The sequence below is a fragment of the Dipodomys merriami genome, unplaced genomic scaffold, assembly GCF_024711535.1.
Source record: "Dipodomys merriami isolate MVZ:Mamm:240054 unplaced genomic scaffold, mDipMer1.0.p SCAF_55, whole genome shotgun sequence".
Taxonomy (NCBI): Eukaryota; Metazoa; Chordata; class Mammalia; order Rodentia; family Heteromyidae; genus Dipodomys; species Dipodomys merriami.
The window spans coordinates 9,138,708-9,166,158 of NW_027206124.1; the positions used below are offsets into that span (position 1 = coordinate 9,138,708).

Consider the following 27,451-nt stretch of genomic DNA (forward strand, 5'->3'; position numbering starts at 1 on the left):
TAAACCTTTTCACCCTGAGCTTTCTCCTTCCATATTTAGATAAAGCCAATGGATCTGTACATAGCCGGGCAGATGCGCCGTGAATCTGTAGCACTCACGGAAAGACTAGAGCTTACCAGGCAACTCCAAGGTAGCCGTTCTTGCTCTATTACTAAGCTACATGGCGTCAGGGTCACCAGCAGGGCTCTGGTGACTGCAGGTCAGACGACGACACTGCTGGAAAAGAACAGAAGGGATGTGATGCTTGCTCAGCTGGTGCTCTCCCACTGGAGCCATGCCACCAGCCCAGATTTTGCTGGTTAATTGGGGATAAGAGTCTCATGGAGTTTTCTGCCAGGCTGCCTTCCAACCGAGATCCTCCAGATGTCAGCCTCCCGAGTAACTAGGATTACAGGGGCTTGTGACTGGTGCCCAGCAAAGTGTCTGTTTCAAAAAGGAATATTCAGAAGACACAGAAGATACAGTCATAAGCTTAACAGAGGATTGAAGACAAGGCTGTAAAGGAGCCAAAAGTAGGGGGTAAGGAGTGACAGAAAATACGAGATTAAAGTAAGACAGGTCCAGACTGGGTCTCATTCTAGGAGGAGAGGCACAGACACAGAGCAGCAGATACCATCCCCTGGGACTCCAGGAAAACTTTCCAGACAGGAGGCTTGGAATCCCCTTGGGGGTGGGGGGACTGGGCGGGGGGTAAAGATTGCCAAAGGAGACAGGAGGATCTCAGACACAGAAAGGCCTCCAGGGAGATTCCAGGACAGCTTGTGACCAAGCAAGACCCGCCAAGCCTTCAGAGAGGAAAAAGACATGCCACATGCTAAAATCAAGTATCAGAAAACTATGGGATTTCTCAGCAGGAACATAAAACAAACCAAAAAACGCTGGAGAAAAATGCTGTTGGGGCTGGGGGTGGTGCTAGCTCACGCAAGCCTGAATCCCCACTGCACGGGACAGGGACTGAGAGATTCTCTGTTTGGGGCCAGCCCAGGTAAACAAGTCAGTGAGACTCCATCTCCATAGATAAGCTAGTGTGGTGGTATGTGCCTGTAACCCCACTATGCAGGAAGTATAGACAGGAGGATCACAGTCCGAGGTTGTCTTGGGTTAAAACAGCAGCAGCACACTCAGCAGGCAACTCTACCGAACAGGAGCTAAAGCAACATTGGGCTGGGGTGAGGCTCACGTGGTAGAACACACGGCTAGCAAGGGTGGGCTCCTAGTCCAAACCCCAATGCAGCCAGCAGGGTCTCCACAGGGTTCCCGGCTCCCTTCGGTGGTAGCTTGTGTCCCCCACCCGTTGGGAGTAATTATTGGTGAACATGGTACCCAGGACATCCTGCAGGGATGAAGGTTCGCATTTCTTCTCAGGATGAATCAGACCCAACACCCCAGGAAGAAGACACATGGATGGCACTGTTGACGGCGCTGGTGATGTGTTAACACTTTCTGTGCCACAAAGTGCCACACTACCACTCTGTCCCAGGCATCTAGCATCTTCTGCCTGGTCACCCTTGCTCAGCCCCTGGGGTTACTTTCCAGGTAAGAAAGTGAAGTACTGTGAGGTCACAGCATCCCGTGACGGGCCCGGGGTGGGCATGCTGAACACGGGATCTCTGGAGGAATTACTGCCTGGCATCCCAGCTTTCACCTATGACCTGCAAGTCAGAGACCTGGCAATCTAGTTTCTGAATGACTCGAGGTCACTTGGTCCTTTTCATTCCCCGCTGATCTGTGTCAAAGGCAGATGCCTGCTGCGAACATGAGATTCTTCATTTGTCTTTAGTAGAGTTTAGTGGAGACTTTACTTGTGTGGCCAAGTATGGCATGGTTCATGGAGATTTCCGTCCTCGTTCAGTGGGATCCCTTAGTGCTGCCACCTAGAGCCGCTCCCCTTGTGCCCCCATGTTCCCCCCCCGCCCCCGGTCTGTTTTCTGTCACTGTGGAATCATACAAATAGAACCCTATGACACGATTCTGGCTTGATTCACTTGACATACTTATTTTCAAGATTCACTCCCGTGGAGGGGCAGATAGTCACAACCTTCTGTTTAATTACCAGGTCTTCTTCGGCTATGGGGAGGGCCACGGTTGTTGGTGGGGACCCCTGGCTGTCACACAGCCGCTGGCAGTGTTGGTGCCCCTCTGTATGAACCGTGCCTTTTTTCTCGGGGTTCAGTACCTGGGAGTGGGGTTGCTGGATGGCAGAGGCAGCTGTATCACCTCATCTTCCCCCCAGTCAGGTCTGAGGGTCCCAGTCCTCCTCCCTCAGGTCAGCAGCACCGGTGTGTCCGGTCTTCCTGCTTCTGCTCATTCTAATGGCGTGTGGTGCACCGGATCGCCGCCGAGGCCCAGGCCCAGGCCCAGGCCAGCAGGCAGGCAGGGGCCTGGCAATCGGCGTTTCCTTCCAGGTTAGCTTTGAGAGCTCTCTCTGGGCTGTGTCCTGTCGCCAAGCACCGCCTTACACGATTTCTTTCCAGCCTGTATCTCATGCTTTCATTGTCCTGCAACTATGTCTGATGAAGTCCAACCTACCCGGTTTTTCTTTTATGGGTGGCATTATCAGCCTCTCGTCCTTAAAGTCTTTTTGCAAATCCAAGGTCACAGATTTTTTCCCCCATGCACCGCTTCTGGCTTTTTCTGCTTATGTGGTGCTGAGGCATCAAACCCAGGGCCTTAGGCAAGCACTCTACCACTGAGCCATCTTCCCGGCCAAGAGTTTTATTAGAAATTTGCAATTAGGTTCACTGGCTTTCGGTTTCCTTCACTTATAATGAATGCCTTTGTCTGATTTCATTATCAGATCACCACTAGATTCACGGGAAGAACTGGGCACTAGTACCACATCTTTATTTTCTGGAAGCTTTTGTGGGGACCAGTACTGTTTTCTCCTTAGACATCTGTTAGAATTTTTAGGGATACTATTTAAGCCTGGAATTTCTGTGTGAGGTTCCAAGCAAAACTTTTACTAGATGTAGGGCCATTGATGTGATCTATTTGTTTTGAATCCGGGCTAGAAGTCTGTGCAGCTCAAGAAATGCCTCCATTCCCACTGGGCTGCCAAGTTTATCTGCACGAGTTCACACTATGCCACGGTCACCCTTTGGTTATCTGTATGATCCGTGCTGATGACTCTGCGCTCATGCAGATACTGGCAATTTGTCTTTCCCTCCCTTCCTTCCTTCTTTCCGTCTTCCTCCTTCCCTCTTTCCTTCCTCCTTCCTTTAGTCTCCCTTCCTTTCCTTCTTTTGCTCTTCCTCCTTTCTGTCCCTCCCTCTGTTTTTTTTGGATCAGCTAGGCTAGAAGTTTGTCAATTTTATTCGTTCTTAAAAAAAGCTTTGTTTTTCCTTGATTTTTCTCTACTATTTTCTCTGGTATGCTAATCATTTATATCTACTGTGATTCTTGTTAATTTTTTTTTCTGCTTTATATAATTAGGTTTAACTGACCCACTTTTTCTAGTTTGTTAGGTCACTGGTTTGAGTTCTTGGTTTTCCTAATATAAATGTTTAGTGCTGTAAATGTCCATTTACAGTCTAGCGGGGCTCAAGCCTGTAATCCTAACGGCTTGGAAGGAAGAGGCAGAGAGCAAGGGATTTCAGCTCAAGGACAGTCTGGATTTTTTTTTTTTTTTGTCGGTCGTGGGGCTTGAACTCTGGGCCTGGGCGCTGTCCCTCAGCTCTTCAGCTCAAGGCGAGCGCTCTACCACTTGAGCTACAGCGCCACTTCCGCTTTTCTGGTGGTTTATTGGAGATAGGAGTCTCACGGTCTTTCCTGCCCGGGCTGGCTTTGAACCGGGATCCTCAGATCTCAGCCTCCTGAGTAGCTAGGATTACAGGCGTGAGCCACCAGCGCCCGGCCAGTCTGGATTTTTTTTAAGCTTGAAAGACTCCATCTCAACAATGACTGGGTACAGTGGCCATCCCAGCAACAAAGGGAAGAACAAATATGAGTATTGTAGTGTCCATACTAGCCCAATATAAAGCAAGACTCTATCCTGAATAACCAACACAAAAAAGGCTTGGGGGTATGGCTCAAGTGGTAGAACACCAGTTTAACAAGTACCAGTCCCTGAGTTCAAACCCCAGTACTGACCCTGAAAAAACAGATGAGTCTAGCTGGGTACTAGTAGCTCATGCCGGTAATCCCAGCTACTCAGGAGGCTGAGGTCTGACAAGCAGGAAAGTCCATGAGACTCTCATCACCAGTTAACCATTAAAGGCCAGAAGTGGAGCTGTGGCTCAACCAGTAGACACAAAACCTTGAACAAAAAAGCTCAGGGAAAGTGCCCATGTCCTGAGTTCAAGTCCCAGGACCTGCAGTTAAAAAAAAAAAAAAAGGAAACAAAGACCAAGGTGCATGTAAGGCACACGTGAAGCTTTTCTCCAGGATTAGCAGTATGGCTGCTTTGCTTTGCTTTGGCACACATGCAGATGCAGAGAAGGTCCCCCGTCCCTGTAAGTTCCGACTTACATGTTTGCCTCTTTCGTACCACAGAACACTGACAGATTCGGGAAATGTACCAAGGACACCAGACTGCCATTGGAGGCCAAGTCACACGGTGGGCGGGGCCTGTCCTCCCCTCCGCCACACGGTGGGCGGGGCCTGTCCTCCCTTCTGCCACACGGTGGGCGGGGCCTGTCCTCCCTTCCGCCACACGGTGGGCGGGGCCTGTCCTCCCTTCCGCCTGAGGCCCAGCGTAGGGCCAGGAACTGCATTCTCTTGTCGTTTCCCTTTCTCTAGGAAACACCTGCCCTGCTGCTGCTGCTTCTGGTAATAATGATGTCAGGGAATGCTCCTGCCCCCTGGCCTCCCTGTGGACAAGGCTTTCACACGTGTGGGAAGTGATGGCCTGCACGCAGCAGGGACGCAGGCTTCTGCCGTGAGTGTCTCGTGGCTCTGTCTGCAGCCCGGTCTCACACTTGCCTGCCCAGCTTTGTCCCTCTGCCAGCTGGAAGTGCGGACAAGGCTTTCCTGTTTGGAATGAGCGGTTCCCAGAGCCACACAGCTCCCATCCCCATTCAACAGGACAAGCAGGAGGAACGCAGGCACATAATAATTCTGCCCATCTCCAAATAAGAGAGCGGAGGGGATAGCACGGCAGCCGACTGCTGACTCTGATTTGAAGTCATTGAACATCACCTACACATTCACGAACACGAGCAACAGGAAGCCAAGGGCTCCCTCCACGATGGATTGTGGCAGGACAAACTCTTTTCTAAGAAACTCAGATGGATGAGATTAAAAGTGACAACACTGAGAGGATGACACAATCTACTGAAGAAAAACGTGGAATTTTCTGCCGTAAAGCAGGCCTCTGCGTAAGAGCAAGAGGGACAGGAAAACTACGAAGGGTTTATTCACGCAGCTCAGAGCTGGCGACGTGGGGGGACAGTAGTATTTCTGGGGAAACATTCTGGGACTGTGTGGGTCACAAGGCAAACACATACTCAGAGGCCCACAGAAGAGACGTGGCTCGCCACGCCACATGCTTCAGGCGGCCTCCACTGCTGTCAGAGGCCGGGGGCGGCCATCCGCCAGCTGTGGGCCACTGTGCCTGCTGCCGCCTTGCGAGTTACATCTGCACAAAGCTACAGCTCACAGTCCTGAGAACCATCTGCCTTGTCTGTCTGTTCCATATTGTGTGTGTGTGTGTGTGTGTGTGTGTGTGTCTGTGTGTGTGTGTGTCTGTGTGTGTGTCTGTGTCTGTGTGTGTGTCTGTGTGTGTGTGTGTGTGTGTGTGTGTGTGTGTGCGCTGGTACCAAGACTTAAACTCAGGGCCTGACACTCTCCCTGAGCTTTTTCACTCAGGAATGACACTCTACCACTTGAGCCACAGCTCCAATTCTGACTTTATGCTTGTTAGCTGAAGATAAAAAGAGTTTCAAGGATTTGGGGTTGGAGGTGTGGCTCAGTTGGTAGACCACTAGCCAATGAGCAAAAGCATAAGGTACTGAGTTTGAGTCCCAGTCTTGGACCCAAAAAAGGAAGGAAGGAAGGAAGGGAGGGAGGGAGGGAGGGAGGGAGGGAGGGAGGGAGGGAGGTAAGGAGAGAAAGCAAACAAGGAAGAAAGGAAAAAAAGAGAAGAGTAAAAAGAAATCATTTCAGGGATTGCCTTTCCTCCCTGGCCCCCAACTGGCTTTGAGCCTCAATTCTCAGTCCTCAGCCTCCTGAGCGCTAGGATAACAGGCACGGGCCCCCAGTGCCTGGCTTGCTGTTGGCTCTGTTTTCTCTTTAGGTGACTTGCATCCATCCCTTCTCTGGAGCACTCTCCTCCCTCCTGGACCCCCTCCAAGCCCCCAGGGCCCACTCCCTCCCCCAGGTATCCCAGGCACAGCTGCCAGGCTCATAGTCCTAAAGGAGAGCTCAGATCGTCTGACCCTGCAACCAGATACCACGGAATGCCCTGGCCCAGGACTCGGTCTGTAGTGGGAAACAGATGAAGGACAGGTGTCACTCAAGGTCCTTCAGCTGTCCAGAGAATGGCGGGATCTAAAGGCAGAGTCCTGGGCTGGGAAGGTGGCTCAGTGGTAGAGCGCTTGCCTTCCATGCATGAGGCCCTGGGTTCGATTCCTCAGCACCACATAAGCAAAAAAGAAAAAAAACTGGAAGTGGCACTGTGGCTCAAGTGGTAGAGCACTAGCCTTGAGCTGAAGAGCTGAGGGACAGCACCCAGGCCCAGAGTTCAGGCCCCACGACCGGACCCAAAAATAAAATAAAATAAAAAATAAAGGCAGAGTCCTCCATAAGTTCCCTGGGCTACGGTAGCCTATGGTTCTGTCTTTGTCCTGCCCACAGGCAGAGGGGCGCTCCATCAGCGAAACCAGAACACATCCCACTCCACCAGGCCGCTCTCAGAGCGCAAACCGGGGGCCCCAGGATGGGCGCTGTGGTAACCCAGCTCTGGGACCCCCACCCCGTAGTGTGGCTTGAACTCGGGGCTTGGGTGCTCTTCCTTAGCTTTTCTGTGCCCTGCTGTGTGTTGTTCAAGTAAGCACACTAGGATACCTGCATGTGCATGGTGTGGGTGTCAGTCATGGTACCTCCCATGGGCACATCTTTCCAGAGAGGGCCTGGCTCTTCCGCGAACATGGCATATCATCTGCTTACTGGGCTTAGATTCATTTCCCGCAACACTGTAATCAGACTTCCTTGTCCAATTTATCCCTACATGTAGATAAATACATTTTACATTTATTTAACTAACAGACCATGATTATAGGGTAATTTAAGGTTTACAGAAAAGCAACAGAGGAAACAGTTTCCAGTCCAGGCCAGTCCTCTTTCCCTCCCCCAGCACTTTCCCCCATGATTGACAGCTTGCATTAGTGAGATACATTGTTGCCCCTGCCAATACTGATGTATTTCTAACCCAACTCCACAGCTTTCATTAGCCTTTACTCTTCCTGAGCTGACATTTTGTGGGCTGTTTTGGTGATTCTGGGGTGGTATGAACTCTGCCTTCTCCTGAGCCCTTTTTGCTCTGGTTATTTTATTTTTTGTCAGTCGTGAGGCCTGAACTCTGGACCTGGGCGCTGTCCCTCAGCTCTTCAGCTCAAGGTGAGCACTCTACCACTTGAGCCACAGTGACACTTGTGGCTTTTTCTGCTTATGTGGTACTGAGGAATACAACTCAGGGCCTCATGCATGCAAGGCAAGCGCTCTACCACTGAGCTACCTTCCCAGCCCTGCTCTGGTTACTTTTGAGATAGGATCTTGCTATCTGCCTAGACTAGTCTGGACTACAATCCTCCTATTTAGACTTCACAGCTAGGATGAGAAGCATGGACTACACAGCCAGTTGCTTCTGTTGAGATGGAAGTCCCATCGCCTTTTTTTTTTTTTTTTTGCCGAGGACTGGCTTAGACTCACACTTGTGTAGGATTACATACATGAGCCACTGCTCCTGGGTTATTTTGTGGTGTCTGACAAATACACCAACAAGCATCACTGTGACAGTATCACACTGAGTGGTCTCACTACTAAAGAGTCCCGGGCCTCATTCCTCATCCCTTCTTCACCCCCCAGGTCCTGGCAACCACTGACTCTGTCTTGTGTCTTCTCCATAAGGTCACAGAATTAGAACTATTCCATATACAGAGCCCTCTCAAGCAGGCACGGAGGTAACTGGTATTATTTGCCAACCCTTTTCCCCAGTGGTGGTCACCTTCTGGCCTCTTCACACTCTCTCTCTCTCTCTCTCTCTCTCTCTCTCTCTCTCTCTCTCTCTCTCACACACACACACACACACACACACACACACACACACACACACACACACCTTGTCAGCACAGCTATGCTGGTGGGTTTGGCATCCTGTCTCCTCAAATGGTGATACATGCCACTGGTAAACTGATGGCGCTGGTGCTGAACATCTTTGCAAGTGCTTATTTGCCACCCACTTAAACAGCAAAATGTCAAAAGTGGAGGTGTGGTTCAAGGGGTAGAGCACCAGCCTTGAGTGGAAAAGCCAAGCCCCAGGACTGGCATCAGCAGCATGCCCTTTGTTGATGAGTCAGTTCACGCCCTGCCCCATCCCTCTGTGGTTCTGGGCATTGAACTCAGGGCCTTACACTTGCTAGGCAAGCCTCAACCACTTGAGCCACCCCCACCAGGCCTTCTGCTTTTAGCTTTTTTTTTGGGGGGGGGTCTGGTCATGGGGCCTGAACTCTGGGCCTGGGCGCCGTCCCTCAGCTCTTCAGTTCAAGGTTAGTGCTCTACCACTTGAGTCACAGCACCACTTCCAGCTTTTTTCTTTTTGCTTATGTGGTGCTGAGGAATTGAACCCAGGGCCTCAGGCATGCAAGGCAAGCGCTCTACCACTGAGCCAACTTCCCAGCCCACTTTTTTTTTCTTTTTTTAAACAGGGTATCTCACTAACTTTTACCTGGGCTGGCCTCAGACTGGGGTGATTCTCCAGTCTCAGTCTCCTGAGTAGCTGAGATTACAGACATGTACACCACATCTGGCCTCTTTCCCCATTTTAAATTGAGTTGTTTAGACTATTACTGAATTGTAAGAGCTCTTTATATATTGCAGGTATGACTTTTATCAGATAGATTTGTTTTCTCCAAGTCTCTGGCTTGACTTTACTTTTTTCAGTACTTTTTGATGACCAATTTACTAACCTTTTTCTCTCATAGTTCATTTTGAATATTTAATAGATTAAATTTGACTGTACTGAGTATGTATTGTTTTAGCCCAGGCTGGCCTTCCAATCCTCCTTCCTCAGCCTCCTAAGTGCCGGGCCTGCAGGCAGGTGCCACACACCCAGCGTGAGAGCTGCCATCCTAGCAACACCAAGTCTTCTGATTCATATCTCTCAAAAATATTCTATAGATTTCAGCGTACAGGGCTCACAGTTCATTCCTAAGCACATTCGTAATTTTGATGTGCACTAAAACTAACCTTGCATGCCTGCAAACCTTCTGAATTTTAGCACACTCAAGATTCACTGCTTTTGTTAAAAAATTAGCTCTCAGCTGCTGCCCTTCTGAACATAAAGATTTAATCTGCACAGTCTCTCCCTTCTTTCTCCTCCTCTGAGGAGCCTGGTTTTGTATGTAGGGAGAACATACTATTTGTTTCCCATGTATCTTTCCATCCTTGTGTGCCCTTGGCCGGTCTTACAATGCATCAGCTCATCGGTGAACTTTATTTTACTGTAACAGCATCTCCAGAATAGAGGATTTCAGTTTTGCATATTCAGCTTATGGTTTCTTCTTGGTTATCTTCAAGTCCATATCCCTTGTAGAAGTATAAATTCCAGTGCTTGACCAAGACTTACAGAGCTGACTTTCACCTTCTTCACTAGATCAAAGTCATTTTCATGTCTGTGTCTCAGAAGTCCTGAATGAGAATCCTATGGGTCTGGTCCCACCAACTCTTATTTTTTCAGGTTCCAAGTCTTTCATTGCATGCTTGGTTGGTTTTGTGGCATGGTTGTTACTATATGGCTTGACGTGTTTGACCAAAGTACAAGATCACAAAAAGCATCGGGCAAGCAGAAACTGTGCAAAGTAATTTTAATAACCAATGAGAAAAATCACTATTGTTTCATAACTTTTAACTTTTAACCAACAACTCTCTTCCTATCAACTGTAAATGCACAGGGGATTTTTTTCAAAAGATAGAAAATCTGAGATTCATTCAGCATACTAGATTTAAAAGATTAAAAATGACATTGTCCATAAGGAAATGCACCTGAAATGCACCTGATGACAGTGATCCCTCTGCACATCACTTTTTTTTTTTTTTTGCCGGTCGTGGGGCCTGAACTCTGGGTCTGGGCGCTGTCCCTCAGCTCTTCAGTTCAAGGCGAGTGCTCTACCACTGGAGCCACAGCACCACTTCCGGCTTTTTCTGTTTATGTGGTGCTGAGGAATCGAACCCAGGGCCTCATGCATGCAAGGCAAGCACTCTACCGCTGAGCTACCTTCCCAGCCCCTGCACATCACTTTTATAATAACAATTAACAAGGTAAAAGATTAGAAGCACTGAAAACCAAGTGCTTTGTTTCTTCATAAGAATCTCAAAGTTACTAGCTCCTAGCACTTATAATCGCCTCACTGGGTAATTTATGGGGAACATATCTTTGTCATCTACCTGTTAGACTTCGAAGTTCAGATCTGCTCCCAACCAGTAATCCTTGAAGGTCTTGATTTTATGAAATATCTTCATGAGTTTTTTTTGTTTGTTTTTTGGTGCCAGTACTAGAGCTTGAACTCAGGGCCTTCAACTCTGCTTTTTTGCTTGACTAGTGGTCTAATGTCTGAGCCCAGCTCTTGTTTTTGCTTTATGGTATAGAATGGGAGATAAGTCTCGTGAACTTTCCTGCTTGGACTGGCTTCGAAGTATGATCCTCAGATCTCAGCCTCCTGAGTAGGATTAAAGTGCCTATGTCCAATGCATTCTGCAGGTAATGGTTCCCCTGGGGTGAAGTCACCCAATGCATTCTGCAGGTAATGGTTCCCCCAGGGTGAAGTCACCCAAAGCATTCTGGGTGAAGTCACCCAATGCATTCTGGGTGAAGTCACCCAATGCATTCTGCAGGTAATGGTTCCCCTGGGGTGAAGTCACCCACTCTGTCCTCACTGCCACTCTCTGGCTTATCAGCACACTCCCACCACACTTGGAGAAGCTTCCATGACTCCACTGATGCCCCACGTGAATGTCACATCCAGCGTTACCACTCCATCCACTGCACTTTCCGCTCCAGGGCTGGCACGCTCCTTCAGGGAGGAGATGCCCGTGCTGCCGCTTGGCCGTCTGTGGGTGACTGAAGGGCAGGCACTCAGACCAAATGCAGAGCGGTTTTGAGGGAAGCTCCCGATCAGCCACCAACGACCCTAACCCTGCCCCTCCTTCCGCTATACTGGGCAGAGAGCGGCCACCAGACCACAGGCCCCATGCTGTCAGGAGCCATGAGCTCACAGATGCATTTCCCTGTGTGGCAAAAGAAGCCAAGATGAGGTGACCTGTGACTGTGACTTGTGACTCCCCTGTAAGTGTTAGAACACTAACCCCAGTGCCTCAGAAAGTAAATTTATTTGAAACTGTGGGTAGGCTGAGGTCACACTGGAGCAGGTGGATCCTAAGCCCAGTGACTGAGAAAGCTACCATCAGACACGGCTACATTGGGAGAAAGCTATGTGAAGAGAAGGGCAGACATAGGAGGGCTGCATCTGGAAGCCTTAAACTCTCAGCCGCTGCAGAGGGCCAAGGGTGGGTCCAACTGGAGCCTGGGGGAAATCTGGCTCCACAGTCACCCTGACTTCAGAGTTCTGGTCTCCAGCACTGAGAGACCCAAGAGAACAGTTGTTATGACCACCTTGTGGGGAGCACTTTTAACCACGGCTGTTGGAGCCAGCCCCAGGCATGGGCCTGGATGGAGGCCACCCTGAGGTGACACAGGTATGGGCCTGGACTGCCATCCTAGATTCTCAGAGAGGAACTGAGGGCATCACTTGAGTGTTTAGAAACAGAGACCCTTAACCTTCACTCTCTGGAGTGAGGGTCATGCGGGCGGAGGCAGCAGGAGGGGGAGGCGGAAGTGAGGGTGGGAAGGAAGAGGGAGCCGGGGAACATGGCGGCCCCCAGAAACCCAGAACGACCCTGGACTGCTACGCAGCAAGGAAACCGGAAACAGGCAGTTTTTTCAAGCCTGTAGAATTATATAACTGAAAAGGATGGATTTACTGCATTATCAATAGACATCTCAACAAACCAGACTGTAAATGAACTACTGAGGTCCTCTAACCGGCGTCTGTGCCCAAGTTCCAGTCTAGCACAAAGTCGGGAGGCTGGCATCGCAAGGCTGGCTAAACCTTTGCCGCAGGGTGGAGCGGGCTCCCAGGCCCACAGGAAGAAGCAGTTCGAGTGCAAGGCCTTGTCTGCCCGTGTTTAACTCTCCAGAGAAAGAGGCTTGGGTAAAAAGCTTATGTTCATTCAGAGATTAATTTGCCTGGTACACACCAACTGCACCAAATGGTGTGGAGCTGGCAACGCCCCCCTGCCCCCCAGCCCTCAGCCAGCCACCGCCCCCCCCCCCGCCTCCCCTCCCCGGCTCTCCCCCGCCCCTCAGCCAGCCACCCCCCCTGCCCCCCTCCCTGGCTCTCCCCTGCCCCTCAGCCAGCCACCACCCCCCCGCCCCCCCTCCCCGGCTCTCCCCCGCCCCTCAGCCACCCCGCCCCACTGGTCAGGTACAGAACATCACTGTGCTGAGCCACAGCCCCCCAGTTTTGCAGTGCACCCCGCAGGACCAGAACAGGCAAGATGATGTGACCAAACACAGAGCTTCTAGAATATCACACATTAGGTTCCTGATTAGAGCTAGTAATCAAGTAAGATTAGATCCCGCTGACCCGTGTGGTCAAGAGGCCGTTCACTCGGTGCATAACACCTCTAAGATCATAATCAGAAGAACTAAATGGGTACTGCAGATTCTTGGAGAGTTTTAAACTTAGTCTTTCTTCTCCCTCAGCTTACTTCCTTCAGTAAAAAGAAATGCTGAGTTGCTTTTAAAGTATACGGCGCCCTGAAGCTGCACACCCATGGCTCACACCTGTCATCCCAGCTACTCAGGAGGCTGAGATCTGAGGACCAAGGTTCAAACCCAGCCCAGGCAGGAAAGTCCGTGAGATGCTTAGCTCTACTCAACCAGCAAAAAAGCCAGAAATGGAGCTGTGGTTCAAGTGGTAGAGTGTTAGCCTTGAGTGAAGCAGCTAAGAGACAGCACCCAGGCTTTGAGTTCAAGCCCCAGGATGCACACACTCACATGCATGTGCACACGTGAGCGCATATACATACACAGACACACAGTCACATACACCCCCTGAGACACACACACACACACACACACACACACACACACACACACACACACACACACACACACACACACACACACACACGCCCTGAGCCGCACGGTGGAGGTTACCATTAGGCCGGCACTCAGGGTCCTAAGTACCATCTGTTCTGGTCATCCCACATGGCAGCTCAGACCTGGTTTTCCCTGCTGCTGCCTTCCCCATGGCTAGCAGTCTGACAAGCCCTCCCCTGCTGCTTCCCATGGCTTCCCCAGAATCCAGGACTGTGCCGGGCCCACAGCACATGAGCGCTAAACAGCTTTCAACATGAACACAGGAATAAAGATGGATGGACTCCATGAACAGCCGAGAAAGGCAGAATTTGCCAATGTAGGGGTGTGCAGGGTAGAATGGGCGACATTCCCGTATCGAGTGAGGAGAGGATCAGAAAGGCTTCATGACCCAGGTGGCATCTGCTCAAGCCTTGAAGCGACGTCCAGCACAGGGGATCTGGTCAGGAGCCACTCCAGGGCCGTGTCGGACAGGAGCATCCCAGGGCCCTGCTGGTTCTAAAGCACCTGGTGCTAGCCAGTGATGACGTGAGCGGGGCCTTAGGAGGGCCCCGGGCCTCATCCCCGAGGCCACCTTCACCAAGCCACCAGTGGAACATACAACGCATGTGAGCTTTGGAGACGAAGCTCCAGGAGGTCTGTAAGGACCTGCATCAGAGACAGATGCCAGCTGGGAGGTTCCCCTGGGAAGGAAATCTTAAGCTGAGGTGGCAGGGGTAGAGGGGGGGGGAGCCCAGGAAAACTGGGTGGGGCCAGGGCAGAGGGTGGCTACCCCTGGGGAAATGTAGCCACACCTTCCTACTGCACCTGGGAAGCAGATCAATATCTGGCCCACAATAGGAAATGGGAGAGCTCACCTCAGAGGAGATTGCTGGAGTTCTTACTACCCGCCAGCTGGAAGGGTTCAGGAAAAGCACTGGATTTCATCCCACTGACAGACAAGGAAACTGAGGCAGAGCCATCCCAATCTGAGGGCTGCTAAGAGGTGGTAAGGACCCTCCTTCACTTGACCCTGCCACTGCTCCCAGCACGGCCAGCTGGGGCTGGTTATGGAGCCCAGGAGGGGCAGACTGCAGGGCTGGGGGGACGCACAGTGCTCAGAGTAAGACATGTGGTCTCTCTCAGAGAGAGGGAGAAGACCGAGTGCAGGGTGCAGGGGTGTGGTGGGACTGGCTGGCTTCCAGGACACGGACCCGCTGCAGCGCAGGAAGCAGGGGCGCCCTGAAGTCCCGAGCAGACTGTGCCTGGCTGGGACGCACGTGTGCACCCCTACAGAAGTTCCCTGACCTTCACTACACACGCGTGTGCACACACACACACACACACAGGAGCCCTCCACACACACACACACACACACACACACACACACAGGAGGAGCCCTCGGTGGCTGGGCGTGTGAGATGTCTTGGGCTACTACTCCCAGTTCCCATCAATTAAAAGCCACTGCTGTGTCATTGTAGTTTGCAATCACTCAGCTTGTGTTTCTATGGTTTCCCTCTTGAAGCAACCCTGCTATCATAATTGAGCAGGAATCTTCTGGAAGTAACTGCTAGAAAATGCCTTTTCTTCCAGGGCAGCCCACGTCTGCCTGCACTCTGCACTGTCCGTGGACAGGCAGCACTTCCTCGGTCTTGTGTTCTTTCTGTATTAGTCATGGGCGCTCTTCCTTCTGGGCTCCTGCTGCCCTCAGTTGGGGCCTCTATGGCTAAGATTATCAGCTGCCCTTGGACATGGTTAAACATTTACTTTCTCTTAGACTTGTGCCCTAGACATGAAATGCCACCTTCCTTATACTCATCTAAGCAGAGAAAGGAGGGGGCGCGGGGGCGGGGGTCCATGCTGGTGGCTCACATCCTTCATTCCAGCCACTCCAGGGACTGAGATCTGAGGATTGTGGTTCTAGGCCAGCCTGGAAAGTCTGTGAGATTCTTCTTGCTAATTAACCACAAAAAGAAGTGAAGCTGTGGCTCAAGTGGTAAAGGGCGAGCCAGCCTTGACCAAAAAGCGAAGGGACAGTGCCTAGGCCCTGAGTTCAAGCCCCAGTGTCAGCGCGCACATGTGTGCACACGCACGCACACGCGCACACACACACACACACGTCATGAGCACTGCTTTTCTCTCCACCTACAGCCCTGGCGCTTTGGAGGAACTGCTGTTGCCCGTCTGGGGAGCTTCCCGTCACCCTCGGGGGTCCCTTGCTTGGGGACTCCGACTCGGCTCCTGACCTCCCACGCCAGCCCATGGCACACTTTGTAGCTCTCCACCCCTCCGCCCCGCATCCTTCTGCAGCCTTTCACGCGAGGTCTCTCAACTCCATCATGTTGGCTTGCTTCCCACCGGCATTGCCCACCTCTGCTCCACCACCACTGCTGAACCCTGTGTGTGCGTGCACGCGTGTGCATGCACGCATATGTGTGCATGCAGGTACGGGGACTTGGCCCTTGCAGCTGTCCCTTAGCTTTTTCCCTCAAGGTTGTTGCTCTACCACTTGAGCCTCAGCTCCACTTATGGCTTTTTGGTGGTTCATTGGAGTTAAGAGTCTTTCAAACTATTCTGCCTGAGCTGGCTTTGAACCATAATCCTTAGATCTCAGTCTCCTGAGTAGCAAGGATTACAGGTGTGAGAACCTGGTGCCCAGCCAAGCTAACCTATTTAGGACAAATAACTTGCTTCTTTCAGGACAGAGTTTAGCAGATTAGGCTTATTGTGATTTGAAGATGACAGCAATGTGATGGTTTCCTTTCTAGAAAACACTTTGGCCAGTGAATTTGTGAGGCAGGAGGTAAGCTGGGCGGTATTTGGTGACAGATTCTGAATATTTTTTTCCAGAGTGGGAATAAGATAGGCAGTCCTTGCACTTGAACAAAACACGCTCCTCGTACATTGTTACGTCCAAGGACGCGTGCACACAGCTGCTGCCCAGTGGTTCTATCGTAAGCAACTTTACACGCCCAGAGAAGGCTCCATTTGAACCACATGTCAAACTTCCCTGCATGACTTTTAAGCATTATCTGTGTGAATCCCATCCCCAATGCACAGATAGAAAAACAGAAATAGCAAGCCAGAAAATGAGTACAGAAATAAGACACTAACCTAACTAGGTACCTGTGGCCCACACCTGTAATCCTTGCTACTCAGGACGATGGGAGCTAAGGATCGAGGTTTGAAGCCAGCCCCCAGCAGCCAGTGAGACTCTTTATCTCCAATTAACCAGCAAAAAGCTGGAAGTGGAACTGTGGCTCAAGTAGTAGAATGCTACCTTGAGCAAAATAACTAAAGGACAGCACCCAGGCCCTGAGTACAAGCTGCAGTATTCTCTCTCTCTCTCTCTCTCTCTCTCTCTCTCTCTCTCTCTCTCTCTCTCTCTCTCTCTCTCTCTCTCTCTCACACACACACACACACACACACACACACACACACACACACACACACACAGCTGACAAAGAAAAGACACTAACTCAGCTTCAGTTTCTTTGTTGTTGTTGTCAGTTGTGGGTCTTGAACTCTGGGCCTGGGCACTGTCCCTCAACTCTTCAGCTCAAGGTGAGCGCTCTTCCACTTGAGCCACAGCGCCACTTCCAAGACACTAACTCAGCAAGCCATCTCATATAATAGAGAAAATGAGACTGTAGTCTAGAGGCTATCAATGTTCAGTATGATACCAGGGATGGCATGTTGTACTATTATTGCCTAAGAAATGTCATTCTGTCCAAAAAAAGGAAGACACCTCTAAGGTGTCACTTCTTGTACACGGGTGTGGGTGGGGGACGGAACCCCAGGATTTGCTAGTCCTTGGGTTGTGCAACTCGACCGAGCACAAGCTGTTTGCCTCACAGTAAATACGCAGGTCGAGCCAGCGGTTTCAGGCAGGAGCCCGGAGGCACGTGCCAAACTCCAGCTCAGTACTGGGCTGTCCTGTTGCCTGGTGATTTGTCACCTCGGGGTGGTTATCACAGAACCACAGACCTGTGCAGTTAGAAGCGGCTCAGAGCATGGCGGTGGGCTGGTGGGGGGTGGGGGCACCCTGGCTCTTGACCCGGCCCTAATCCCCAGTTCTCCCTGACAAACCTCAGAACCTTCCAGACGACCCTAATCCCCAGTTCTCCCTGACAAACCTCAGAACCTTCCAGACGACCCTAATCCCCAGTTCTCCTTGACAAACCTCAGAACCTTCCAGACGACCCTAATCCCCAGTTCTCCCTGACAAACCTCAGAACCTTCCAGACTACCCTAATCCCCAGTTCTTCCTGACAAACCTCAGAACCTTCCAGACGACCCTAATCCCCAGTTCTCCCTGACAAACCTCAGAACCTTCGAGATGACCCTAATCCCCAGTTCTCCCTGACAAACCTCAGAACCTTCCAGACGACCCTAATCCCCAGTTCTCCCTGACAAACCTCAGAACCTTCCAGACGACCCTAATCCCCAGTTCTCCCTGACAAACCTCAGAACCTTCCAGACGACCCTAATCCCCAGTTCTCCCTGACAAACCTCAGAACCTTCGAGATGACCCTAATCCCCAGTTCTCCCTGACAAACCTCAGAACCTTAGAGACGACCCTAATCCCCAGTTCTCCCTGACAAACCTCAGAACCTTCCAGACGACCCTAATCCCCAGTTCTCCCTGACAAACCTCAGAACCTTCCAGACGACCCTAATCCCCAGTTCTCCCTGACAAACCTCAGAACCTTCGAGATGACCCTAATCCCCAGTTCTCCCTGACAAACCTCAGAACCTTCGAGATGACCCTAATCCCCAGTTCTCCCTGACAAACCTCAGAACCTTCGAGATGACCCTAATCCCCAGTTCTCCCTGACAAACCTCAGAACCTTCGAGATGACCCTAATCCCCAGTTCTCCCTGACAAACCTCAGAACCTTCGAGATGACAAGGCAGATGGGTTGTGCTCCTGCCCCTGAGGCCTTGCGCAGTGTGCCTCCCCAGGCCTCCCCAGGCCTCCCCAGGCCTGCCCCTGGCCTCCCCAGGCCTCCCCTGGCCTCCCCAGGCCTGCCCAGGCCTGCCCCTGGCCTCCCCAGGCCTGCCCCTGGCCTCCCCTGGCCTCCCCAGGCCTGCCCCTGGCCTCCCCAGGCCTGCCCCTGGCCTCCCGAGGCATCCCCAGGCCTGCCCCTGGCCTCCCGAGGCATCCCCAGGCCTGCCCCTGGCCTCCTGAGGCCTCCCCAGGCCTGCCCCTGGCCTCCCCAGGCCTGCCCCTGGCCTCCCCAGGCCTCCTGAGGCCTCCCCAGGCCTCCCCCTGGCCTCCCCAGGCCTCCCCTGGCCTCCCCAGGCCTGCCCCTGGCCTCCCCAGGCCTGCCCCTGGCCTCCCCAGGCCTGCCCCTGGCCTCCCGAGGCATCCCCAGGCCTGCCCCTGGCCTCCTGAGGCCTCCCCAGGCCTGCCCCTGGCCTCCCCAGGCCTGCCCCTGGCCTCCCCAGGCCTCCCCAGGCCTCCCCCTGGCCTCCCCAGGCCTCCCCAGGCCTGCCCCTGGCCTCCCCAGGCCTGCCCCTGGCCTCCCCAGGCCTCCCCAGGCCTGCCCAGGCCTGCCCCTGGCCTCCCCAGGCATCCCCAGGCCTCCTGAGGCCTCCCCTGGCCTCCCCAGGCCTGCCCCTGGCCTCCCCAGGCCTGCCCCAGGCCTCCCCAGGCCTGCCCCTGGCCTCCCCAGGCCTCCCCAGGCCTGCCCCTGGCCTCCCCAGGCCTCCCCAGGCCTGCCCCTGGCCTCCCCAGGCCTGCCCAGGCCTGCCCAGGCCTGCCCCTGGCCTCCCCAGGCCTCCCCAGGCCTGCCCCTGGCCTCCCCAGGCCTCCCCAGGCCTCCCCAGGCCTGCCCCAGGCCTGCCCGAGTTCTCTGAGCTAAGAGTGCCAGGCCAATGAACAGGATTAGAACCATGCTCTCCTCTTTCATCTGCAGCTCTCTTCAAACAGAGTGAAATAAGAGCAGTCCCAGTGCGCTCCCTCCTGGGACACTGAGCCAGGCTCCATCAGCACCCTCACCCCTTAAACTCATGAAAATCCTTCTACTAAGTCAGTGTGTGGCATTTGAATCCATCGTCTTACAAGACAATAGGTCTTCAAGCTATCTTATTAACCATCTGTTTAGGCAGGCACTGGCGGCTCATGTCTGTAATCTTAGCTACTCAGGAAGCTGAGATCTGAGGATCAAGGTTTGAAGCCAGCCTGGGCAGGAAAGTCCATGGGACTGGTATCTCTAATTAACCAGCAAAAATCCAGAAGTGGTGGAGGTGTGTCTCAAGTGGTAGAGTGCCAGCCTTCAGTGAAAAAGCCAAGTGAGAGCATGAAGACCAGATTTCAAGCTCTACTACAACACACACACACACACACACACACACACACACACACACACACACACACACACACTCTGCTAATCGTTCACATATTCCAAGAGCATCTGTGAGACCAAGGTGTATTCAGGACTAGCCTGGCAACAGCAATCACACACTCTACACTCTGGTAAAACTCGGTGGGGAAATGAGACTCATGGACCTAGGCAGCGCCTCAGCCCCGAGGATGGGAGAGCACAGGCCCCAGATGAGGGACAGGCCGTGGCCTGGTCTGGACACACTGGAGTAATAAGGACAGGGTAGGACACTGTCACCAAAGCCTGGGACCACGTTTACATCCAAACTGGACAGGAACCAGTGGCAACAATCTTGTTCTTGCTGGCAGAGAATACTTCTTTGCCTATTCAAGAAGATTACACACCAAACTGTGTAAGGAGAGAGGGGGGATTTCTTGCTGAAAGCCTTGGAAGGGTCAGAGACGATAAGAGCAAGAACAGCTCAGGTGTCGGCCTCTGCCAGGTGAGAAGCGCAGGCGGTGCGGGAGGGCGGCCTCCCTCTCCCGGCCTCCTGGGGTGGGTGTCGTGCTCTGAGCCCCTGCTTCAAAGCATCACAGTCCCTGCCAGGTAGCCTGGGGTGGCCCTGCATTTCCTTAGGAAAGTAGACAGAGGCCTCCTGTCCCGTAAGCCGGGCAGCAGTGAAGGAACAGAACCCAAATCTCCTCATCAACAGGTAACAGTGTGATAATGCAAAGCAAGATTTTCAAACATTCTTTCCTTCCTCATACACGGCCTCAAAAGCAGTCCAGATCAACTACAAAGCTACCATGCAGGGCTGGCCCAGGAGGATATAAAGCCTTCACTGGGTGAAGTGCAGATTCTTCCAAGACACTAACCTCATAGCACTGATGTGAGACACTCAGCCAGGTACTCTCAGCTACTCAGGAGGCTGAGAGCTGAGGATTGAGGGTTGAAGTCAACCTGGGAAAAGCCTGTGAAACTCTTCAATTAGTCAGTGAAAAGCCAAAGTGGAGGTGTGGCTCAAGTGGTAGGGTGCCAGCCTTGAGTGAAAAAGCCAAGCGAGAATGCAAGGCCACGAGTTCAAGCTCCCGTACTAGCATGTGTGTGTGTGTGTGTGTGTGTGTGTGTGTGCGCGCGCGCGCGCACTCACGCACCTACATCCACACCCACACCACCATCAACAACAGTAACAGAGACCCTCCCTGCCTCCCCCAAAATGCCCCTGCAACATCTCACAGAATTTAGATAAATAGAACAAATCCATTCCCACACAGACTGCCATAGCGAAAGCAGGGAAGATAATCTGGCATGTGCTTACAATAAGCACAGATCTCTTAATCAATGTTCTTAGAAAATACTAAGAATGTGTAGTATAAAGACGCGGGAGCTCACAGCAGCAGGTAAAAACGGAGCCAGGTCTCCAATCACGAAAGGCGGGGTGTTCTGAGACACATCCCTTCCTACCCACCTCCTCAATCTTCTGCCACAACAGGAGCCATAATGAAGTGACTCTTTTATAGTCTGGAATGGAAATGGGCTTCAAGAGCAGATACATGGTAATCTTGCTCATGACTGGGCACAATAGCCCCTGGCAATTACTCAATAAATATGTACAGAATGAATGATATACGTGTGTGTTGACTTAATGATTACTGTACTTAAACACAATAGAATATTATACACACATTTTAAGTGATAAGACAGAAATACATTTTATTTATATGGAAAGCTTTTGGTGAATCATAATAGAGCACATTACAAAAAAGTCTAAAAGGAACATTTTTCTTTCTGTTGCATACATATGCAACTTAAAAAAAGAAAACCTCTGTGATACGAGGTCGAGAAATATAAGCTAGTTAAAAAGAACTATTTTATGAGAACACATTTCATATATTTAAAGATGCAGGAAAAGGAAAGAGAAAACCTTTCTACTGTTAATGAGTGCACTTTCCCTTCAGAGCGCTACAGGACTCAGGCCCACGGAGGGATGTTCCTTGGGGCCACCCTTGCCCTGGCTGGTGCAGTGTGGGAACTCAGCCACTACATCGGCAGCTACCGCTGTGACCAGATCAAAATGGAGACAGCTACTGCTCTTTGCTGGCCACTGTCATGTGTATGTTAAGTAACATTTCTAAAGTTATGAAGCACATGAGTCCAGCCTGCCTGGTCAGAGCGAGAGTTCCCGGGAAAACGGACCCAGCTTCCCGCAACTGAACGGTGAATCCATCCACATTTACCTCCCTTTCCAAGCACCCAGACCTGAGCATGACATCACACAGGAATCTCTGACCCCACAGCTGCTGGTCTGCAGCCTGGAACAGGTTCCAGCCCAGGACACGCAAATCACACCTATTTACCTGTGGCCGCACGGTCTGGTTCTGAGGGCGTCTTGTCACTCACAGGAAGGGCAGGCAGGGCCTTTGGCTTCAGCCTTGGCAGTAGGAAGGCAAAGAAGGAAATGATTACGGTGTGCCCTCTGGGTGCCCCCGCCCCGCCCCGGTCCCTACCACCTTGGAAAAGACACCGTGACCCTGCTGCCTGTGACAGTGTCGGGTCACAAGCTTGTGAACTGCATCCCTCCTCTGTACCCAGCGCCCCAGCAAGCCCAGGAGGGGAAGGGCCTGTCAGCTTTCCCTTGGGGGGGGGAGGGCGCGGGGGAGGGGGGTAAAGAGGGGGGGGGAGTGGGGCTGTGCAGCCCGGAGAGGAGAGCCCCAGCGTGCCCGCCCGAAGAGCCATACAAACGGAAATACGCTTGGTGTAGGAGTTCTCCTCAAAAAAAAGCAAGAGAGAGAGAGAGGGAGAAGGAGGAGAGGGAGAAAGAGAGGGAGAGGGAGAGGGAGGAGAGGGAGAGAGGAAGGAAGGAAGGAAGGAAGGAAGGAAGGAAGGAAGGAAGGAAGGAAGGAAGGAAGGAAGGGAGGGAGGGAGGGAGGGAGGGAGGGAGGGAAGGGAAGGAGGGAGGGAAGGGAAGGAGGGAAGGGAAGGAAGGGAAGGAGAGGGAAGGGAGGGAGGGAAAGAGGGAAGGGAAGGAGGGAAGGGAAGGGGGAAGGGAGGGAGGAAAGAAGGAAGGGAGGAATGGAGGGAATGAGAAAAGGAGGAAAGGGAAGGAGGGAAGGAAGGAAGGAAGGGAGGGAGGGAGGGAGGGAGGGAGGGAGGGAGGGAAAGGAAGGAAGGAAGGAAAGAAGAAAGGGCAGGGAGGAAAGGAAGGAAGGAAGGGGAGGGAGGAAAGGAAGGAAGGAAGGAAGGAGGGAGGGAGGGAGGGAGGGAGAGAGGAAAAGAGGCAGGGAGGGAGGGAAGGAGGAAAGGAAAAGAGAGAAGGAAAGGAAGGAAAAGGAGGGAGGGAAGGAAAGGAGGGAAGGAAGGAAGGAAGGAGGAAGGGAGGGAAGGAAGGAAGGAAGGGAGGGAGGAAGAAGGGGAAGGGACGGCTGGCAGTTGTCCCTGGCTCCTGGGAGGTGGGAGCGGGGCTCAGCCAACCCTCCGGACCGCGCCCCGTCCCGGTCCGCGTCGCGGGCACAGCTCGCGCCGGGCCGGGAGAGGGTCGGGCTCAGGCCCGGCCGCGGCGGCCCTGGGGAGTCGCCACCCGCCGCGGCCTCCTGGGGGGCACCGCGGGCGCCCGCGCCTCCCGCAGCGGCCCGCGGCCGGACTCGGACCCGCCGGGGCGCTCCGCGCCGACGCCGCGGCCCCCGCGGGCCCCCGTCAGCGCGGCCGAGGGACCGGCGCGGCCACGGCCCGCGGCCCGCCGACAGCCGCAGACGCGAGCGCGCCGAGCCGACCCCCGACGCCCGGGGGCGGCCGAGCCCCGGACCGCGCCGGGGCCTCGGGGCCCCGCACGAGCCGTCGGCGTGCGCCCGCGCCCCGCGCCCCGGGGTCCGGCTCCGCGCCCCCGGCCGCGCGCATGCGCCGTCCGGGCCCTCCGCTCCGTCCCGGGACCGGGGCCGCCCGACCCCCGCGCGCGCCCGCCCGCCCCCGGGCACCTGGGGCCGCGGTCCTCCGCCTGCCCGGACGCAGGGCACGCGCGCCGAGGGAGGCGGCGCCGGACGGGGCGCTAGCGGCCGCCTCCAGCCCGCCGTCCCGCCGCCCGCCGGCCCCGGCCCCGGCCCCGGCCCCGGCGCCGCCCCCCGCGCGCCCGCGCCGGCCGCGCCCCCGCGACACGCCCCGCCCCCGGCCCCGCCCCGCCCGCGGCGCGGCGGCCGCCCCGGAAGCCCCGCCCTCGGCCCTCCGCGGCCCCGGCCGGGACACACCCCCGGACGGCGGCCCCCGATTGGCTGCTGCGGGGCCGGGGCGGGGCCGAGGCGGCCCGGGGGCATTCCTTGGCATCCCGGGACCTCCGCACCGACGGGGGGAAACTGAGGCTGGAGAGGTGGTCACCGGGAGCCGCCCTGCGGTGGGCCTCGACGCCTCTCCGTGCGCTCACCCGCAGAGTCTGGAGTTCGAGGCCGAGGCTGGCGCGGGGCGCGGGGCGCGGGGCGCGGGGCGCGGAGCGGTTCCCGCCGGAGCCCGAGCCTCGGAGAGCCGTCCGGACCGCGCGGGGCGCGGGGCGCGGGGCGCAGACCTGTTTCCGGAGCCCCGGGGTGTGAACTGGGGAGAGGGAGAGCGAGCCGCGAGCGCGCGCCGACAGGTGGCGGGGAACGAGGAGGCTGAAGGGCACCCGGGACGGGCGCGGGCGGCGCCGCCGGCCCCCACCCCCCGCCCCGGCCCCGCCCCCGGCTGCGCCCCTCTGCGCGCTCCGGGGCGCCGAGGGCGGCCTCGGGGCCGGGGGAGGTCGGGCCCCCGCCCCCCGCAGCCCGGGGCGGGCGCTGGGCTGGCTCCCCGGCCGGAGCTCCCCGCGCGCCCGGCGCTCGGCCCCCGGGGCCCGCGCCTCGGGGCGCCCCTCCTTGGGGAAGGGGACGCGTGCGGTGCCAGCGCCCCCTCGTCCCCACGCCAGCCCGCCTCCGCGCTACTGGAGGCGCCAGCGCCGGGAGGAGCTCCTCCTGGAGGGCTCTGGGCACGCTTCCTGGGGTGTGCCCGGAGACCCGGCCCGGCCCCGCCGCAGCCTCCTCCGCCCGCCCGGCTCCCGTCCACTTGCCCAGTGATAAGCCCCGCGTTTGTGGCTTGCGCTGGCTGATAGTTGTGGTGTGTTTCCGAGTTTGCAGAGCAGCCCCCGCGCTTGGGTCCCGGCTCTATCTTTCCGGGGTCGGGCAGCAGCAGCATTTATTTATCCGGCCAGTAGTAAATGTCGTAGAGAAGGCAGGGAAGGGTGCTGGGCAGGGACTGCCCAGAGGGGCCACATTCCCCTCGGCTATCCAGACCGTTCCCCTGGTCCCAGCGTCTGAGTGCACTGATCTGCCATAACCACAGGTACAGCCAGGCAATTACATAGATTTGAGGGATTTTTTTTTTTTTTAATTAGGAACAAGGGTGCACAGGGGTCAGCCAACAGGGAAGGGGTGATCCTTGGCGTTTCTCTGGGCTCCCGCGGTTTTAGGAAGAGGAGATTGTATCTTTCACCAAGTGCCACTTTTGGACAAAGCTTTCACAAGCATCGTCTAGGCCCGAGGGAGACTCAGGACTTTTCTCTTTCGGTGTCACAAATGACTTTGTGTTGGCCACCCCAGGGGACAGTGGGTGGGCACTTGGAAGAACCACTTTCAGAGGAGAGGTGAATGGCCTGTTCACACACCCAGCAGGAGAGAAGCAGAGCAAAGGGCACTCATGATGGATCAGAGACACCGCCCATGCAGGTCCCAAGTACAGATCTATAGTTCTGGGGACAAGTCGGTGCTCTCAAAAACCTTTCTGGAGGATTGAGAGTATGGTTCAAGCAGTAGAGAACTCGCCAAACAAGTGTAAGGCACTGGATTCAAGTGCTACTGCTGCCAACAAGCAAACAAAACAACAACCCAAACCAAAGTCAGGCTCTGGTGGCTCATGACTGTAATCTCAGGAGGCTGAGGTCTGCAGAGTGCAATTCCAGACCCAATACACAAATCCCAGAAACTCTCATCTCAACCAGCAAAACGCTGGATGCGGAAGTATGGCTCAAGGGGTGGGGCACCAGCTATGACAAGATGAGAAACGGAGGGAGGAAGGAAAAAGGAGGGGGTTAGGAGCGGGGGGGGGGGGGGGGGGGAGGGAAGAAGGGAGAACACTGAGTTTAAGCCCCAGTACTGGCTTCACACAAAATGGTTGAGTCCCTCTTTGACATCTTAGTAACTACTAGAAGCTTTGGGGGCACTTGTATCTTAGGTCACAACTTTCATGCTTTCTTGGGCCCCTTTCCACAGCTTGAAGAAACTCTAAGAGGTAACTATTAATGTGCTCACATTACTGAAAAGAATGAAGTCGCTGAGGCCCAGGCAGGCCCCAGCTGTACCAGGAGAATCTGAGCCATTGCTGAATGCATGCACCTGCCTACCCAGATGCCAAGACGGTCAAGAAGCTAGGACATTTGGAGGAGGGGGCGGGAATACCTGGAGAAGGCCACCTGTAGTCAGCAGGCACCAGAGGAGACCCTGGATGCTGCAGGTGGGTGTGACCAGTCACCCATGTTTAGAAAGCACTGGTGGCTCATGATGTAACCCTAGCTACTTTGGGAGGCTGAGATCTGAGGATCATGGTTCAGCGCAGGTAGGAAAGTCCATCAGAATCATATCTCTGATTAACCAGCAAAAAGCCAGGAGTGGAGCTGTGACTCAAGTGGCAGCCTTGAGTGGAAAAGCTAAGGGACAGCGCTCAGGCCCAGAGTTCAAGCCCTAACACTGGCTGGAAGGAAGGGAGGGAGGGATAGGGGGAGGGAGGGAGGAGAAGGCAGGAGGGAGGGAGGGAGGGAGGGAAGGAGACTGACTGTCTCTCCTTGTCTCCCCGTGGGTCTGGGGTCCAGGCCTGGCTGTCTGGCTGTCTGTTTACCTTGTAGCGGAGGTAAGCCTTTTCCAGGAACTGTCCACGGCCTCCAAGGGTCACTGCTTACCCTCTGCTGATCTGCAGTCTGTCCAGCTGAAGTTTGTGTGTCCCGGTGTCATCACCGGGGCCGTGGCCTCTGATCTGGAAGTGTGCCCACGGGTCAGGTGGTAAAAGTCCACGGGGCAGGAGGAGGTATTTGCTGATGGAAAATGGGGTGCCGCTGGTGGCCTTGTGGCCGGACCTGAGTGGGGGTCAGCTGTGATCATGAGCTTGGCTGCCGCCCAGGCCTGGCATCAACCCCCGGCCAGGCGACTAAGTATGCTTCCACGAAAGCACAACACTCACAATAACTCAGGCCTGGAGCTCTAACTCCCATTTTACAGATGAGGAAATGAAGGGCCAAAGTCTCCTAGAGGAAGCAGGCACCCGAGGGCCAGCTGGCGGGAACAGGAGCCGCTGCTGGCCTGACACCTCAGCCTTTGGCAGACAGAGGAGCAGAGCACTCAGAGAGGCTCCTGCTCCTGGGGCTGGCAGCACCATACTCCAAAGCCAGGACAGGAGAGAGTCACCGAGCTAAGAGGAGGGTGGGAAGGTTCAGGATGGGCAGGCTCTGGCCGGGCTGGGCCTTGGGGCTTTCTGGAAGTCTGTGTGTGTTCCCAGGGCTGGAAGGAGCCTGCCGTGGACCATAAACTCCATCAGATTAGCAGCAAATGATGAGGTTTGTGTTAAGCCAAGCGCTGGTGGCTCACACTGGTAATCACACAGCTATTCAGGAGGCTGAGGTCTGAGGATCGGGGTTTGAAAATCAACCCAGGCAGAAAAGTCCTTGAGATTCTTCAATTTAACCAAAAATTCAGAAGTGCAAATGTTCCTTAAATGGTTGAGTGCTAGCCTTGA

The 27,451-nt window shown here is 54.4% G+C and overlaps 1 protein-coding gene across 5 annotated transcripts in view; it reads right to left on the reverse strand.

Moving 5' to 3' along the window:
• The window catches only part of Ppara (peroxisome proliferator activated receptor alpha), a 51,546-nt gene extending 24,967 nt beyond the window's left edge, over window positions 1-26,579 (reverse strand). Inside the window, exons 1-2 of one of the 5 annotated variants that reach the window (XM_069999833.1) lie at window positions 26,561-26,579; window positions 22,036-22,109 (exon numbers count right to left, since the gene is read on the reverse strand). The gene's annotated coding sequence lies outside the window, so the exon portion shown is untranslated. Of the gene's footprint in view, window positions 1-116; window positions 151-22,035; window positions 22,254-23,649; window positions 23,737-24,089; window positions 24,112-26,560 lie in introns of those variants that run through there. The other 4 variants (XM_069999832.1, XM_069999830.1, XM_069999831.1 and 1 more) reach the window with 4 other exon arrangements.
• Between the last annotated feature and the right edge of the window lie 872 nt (window positions 26,580-27,451).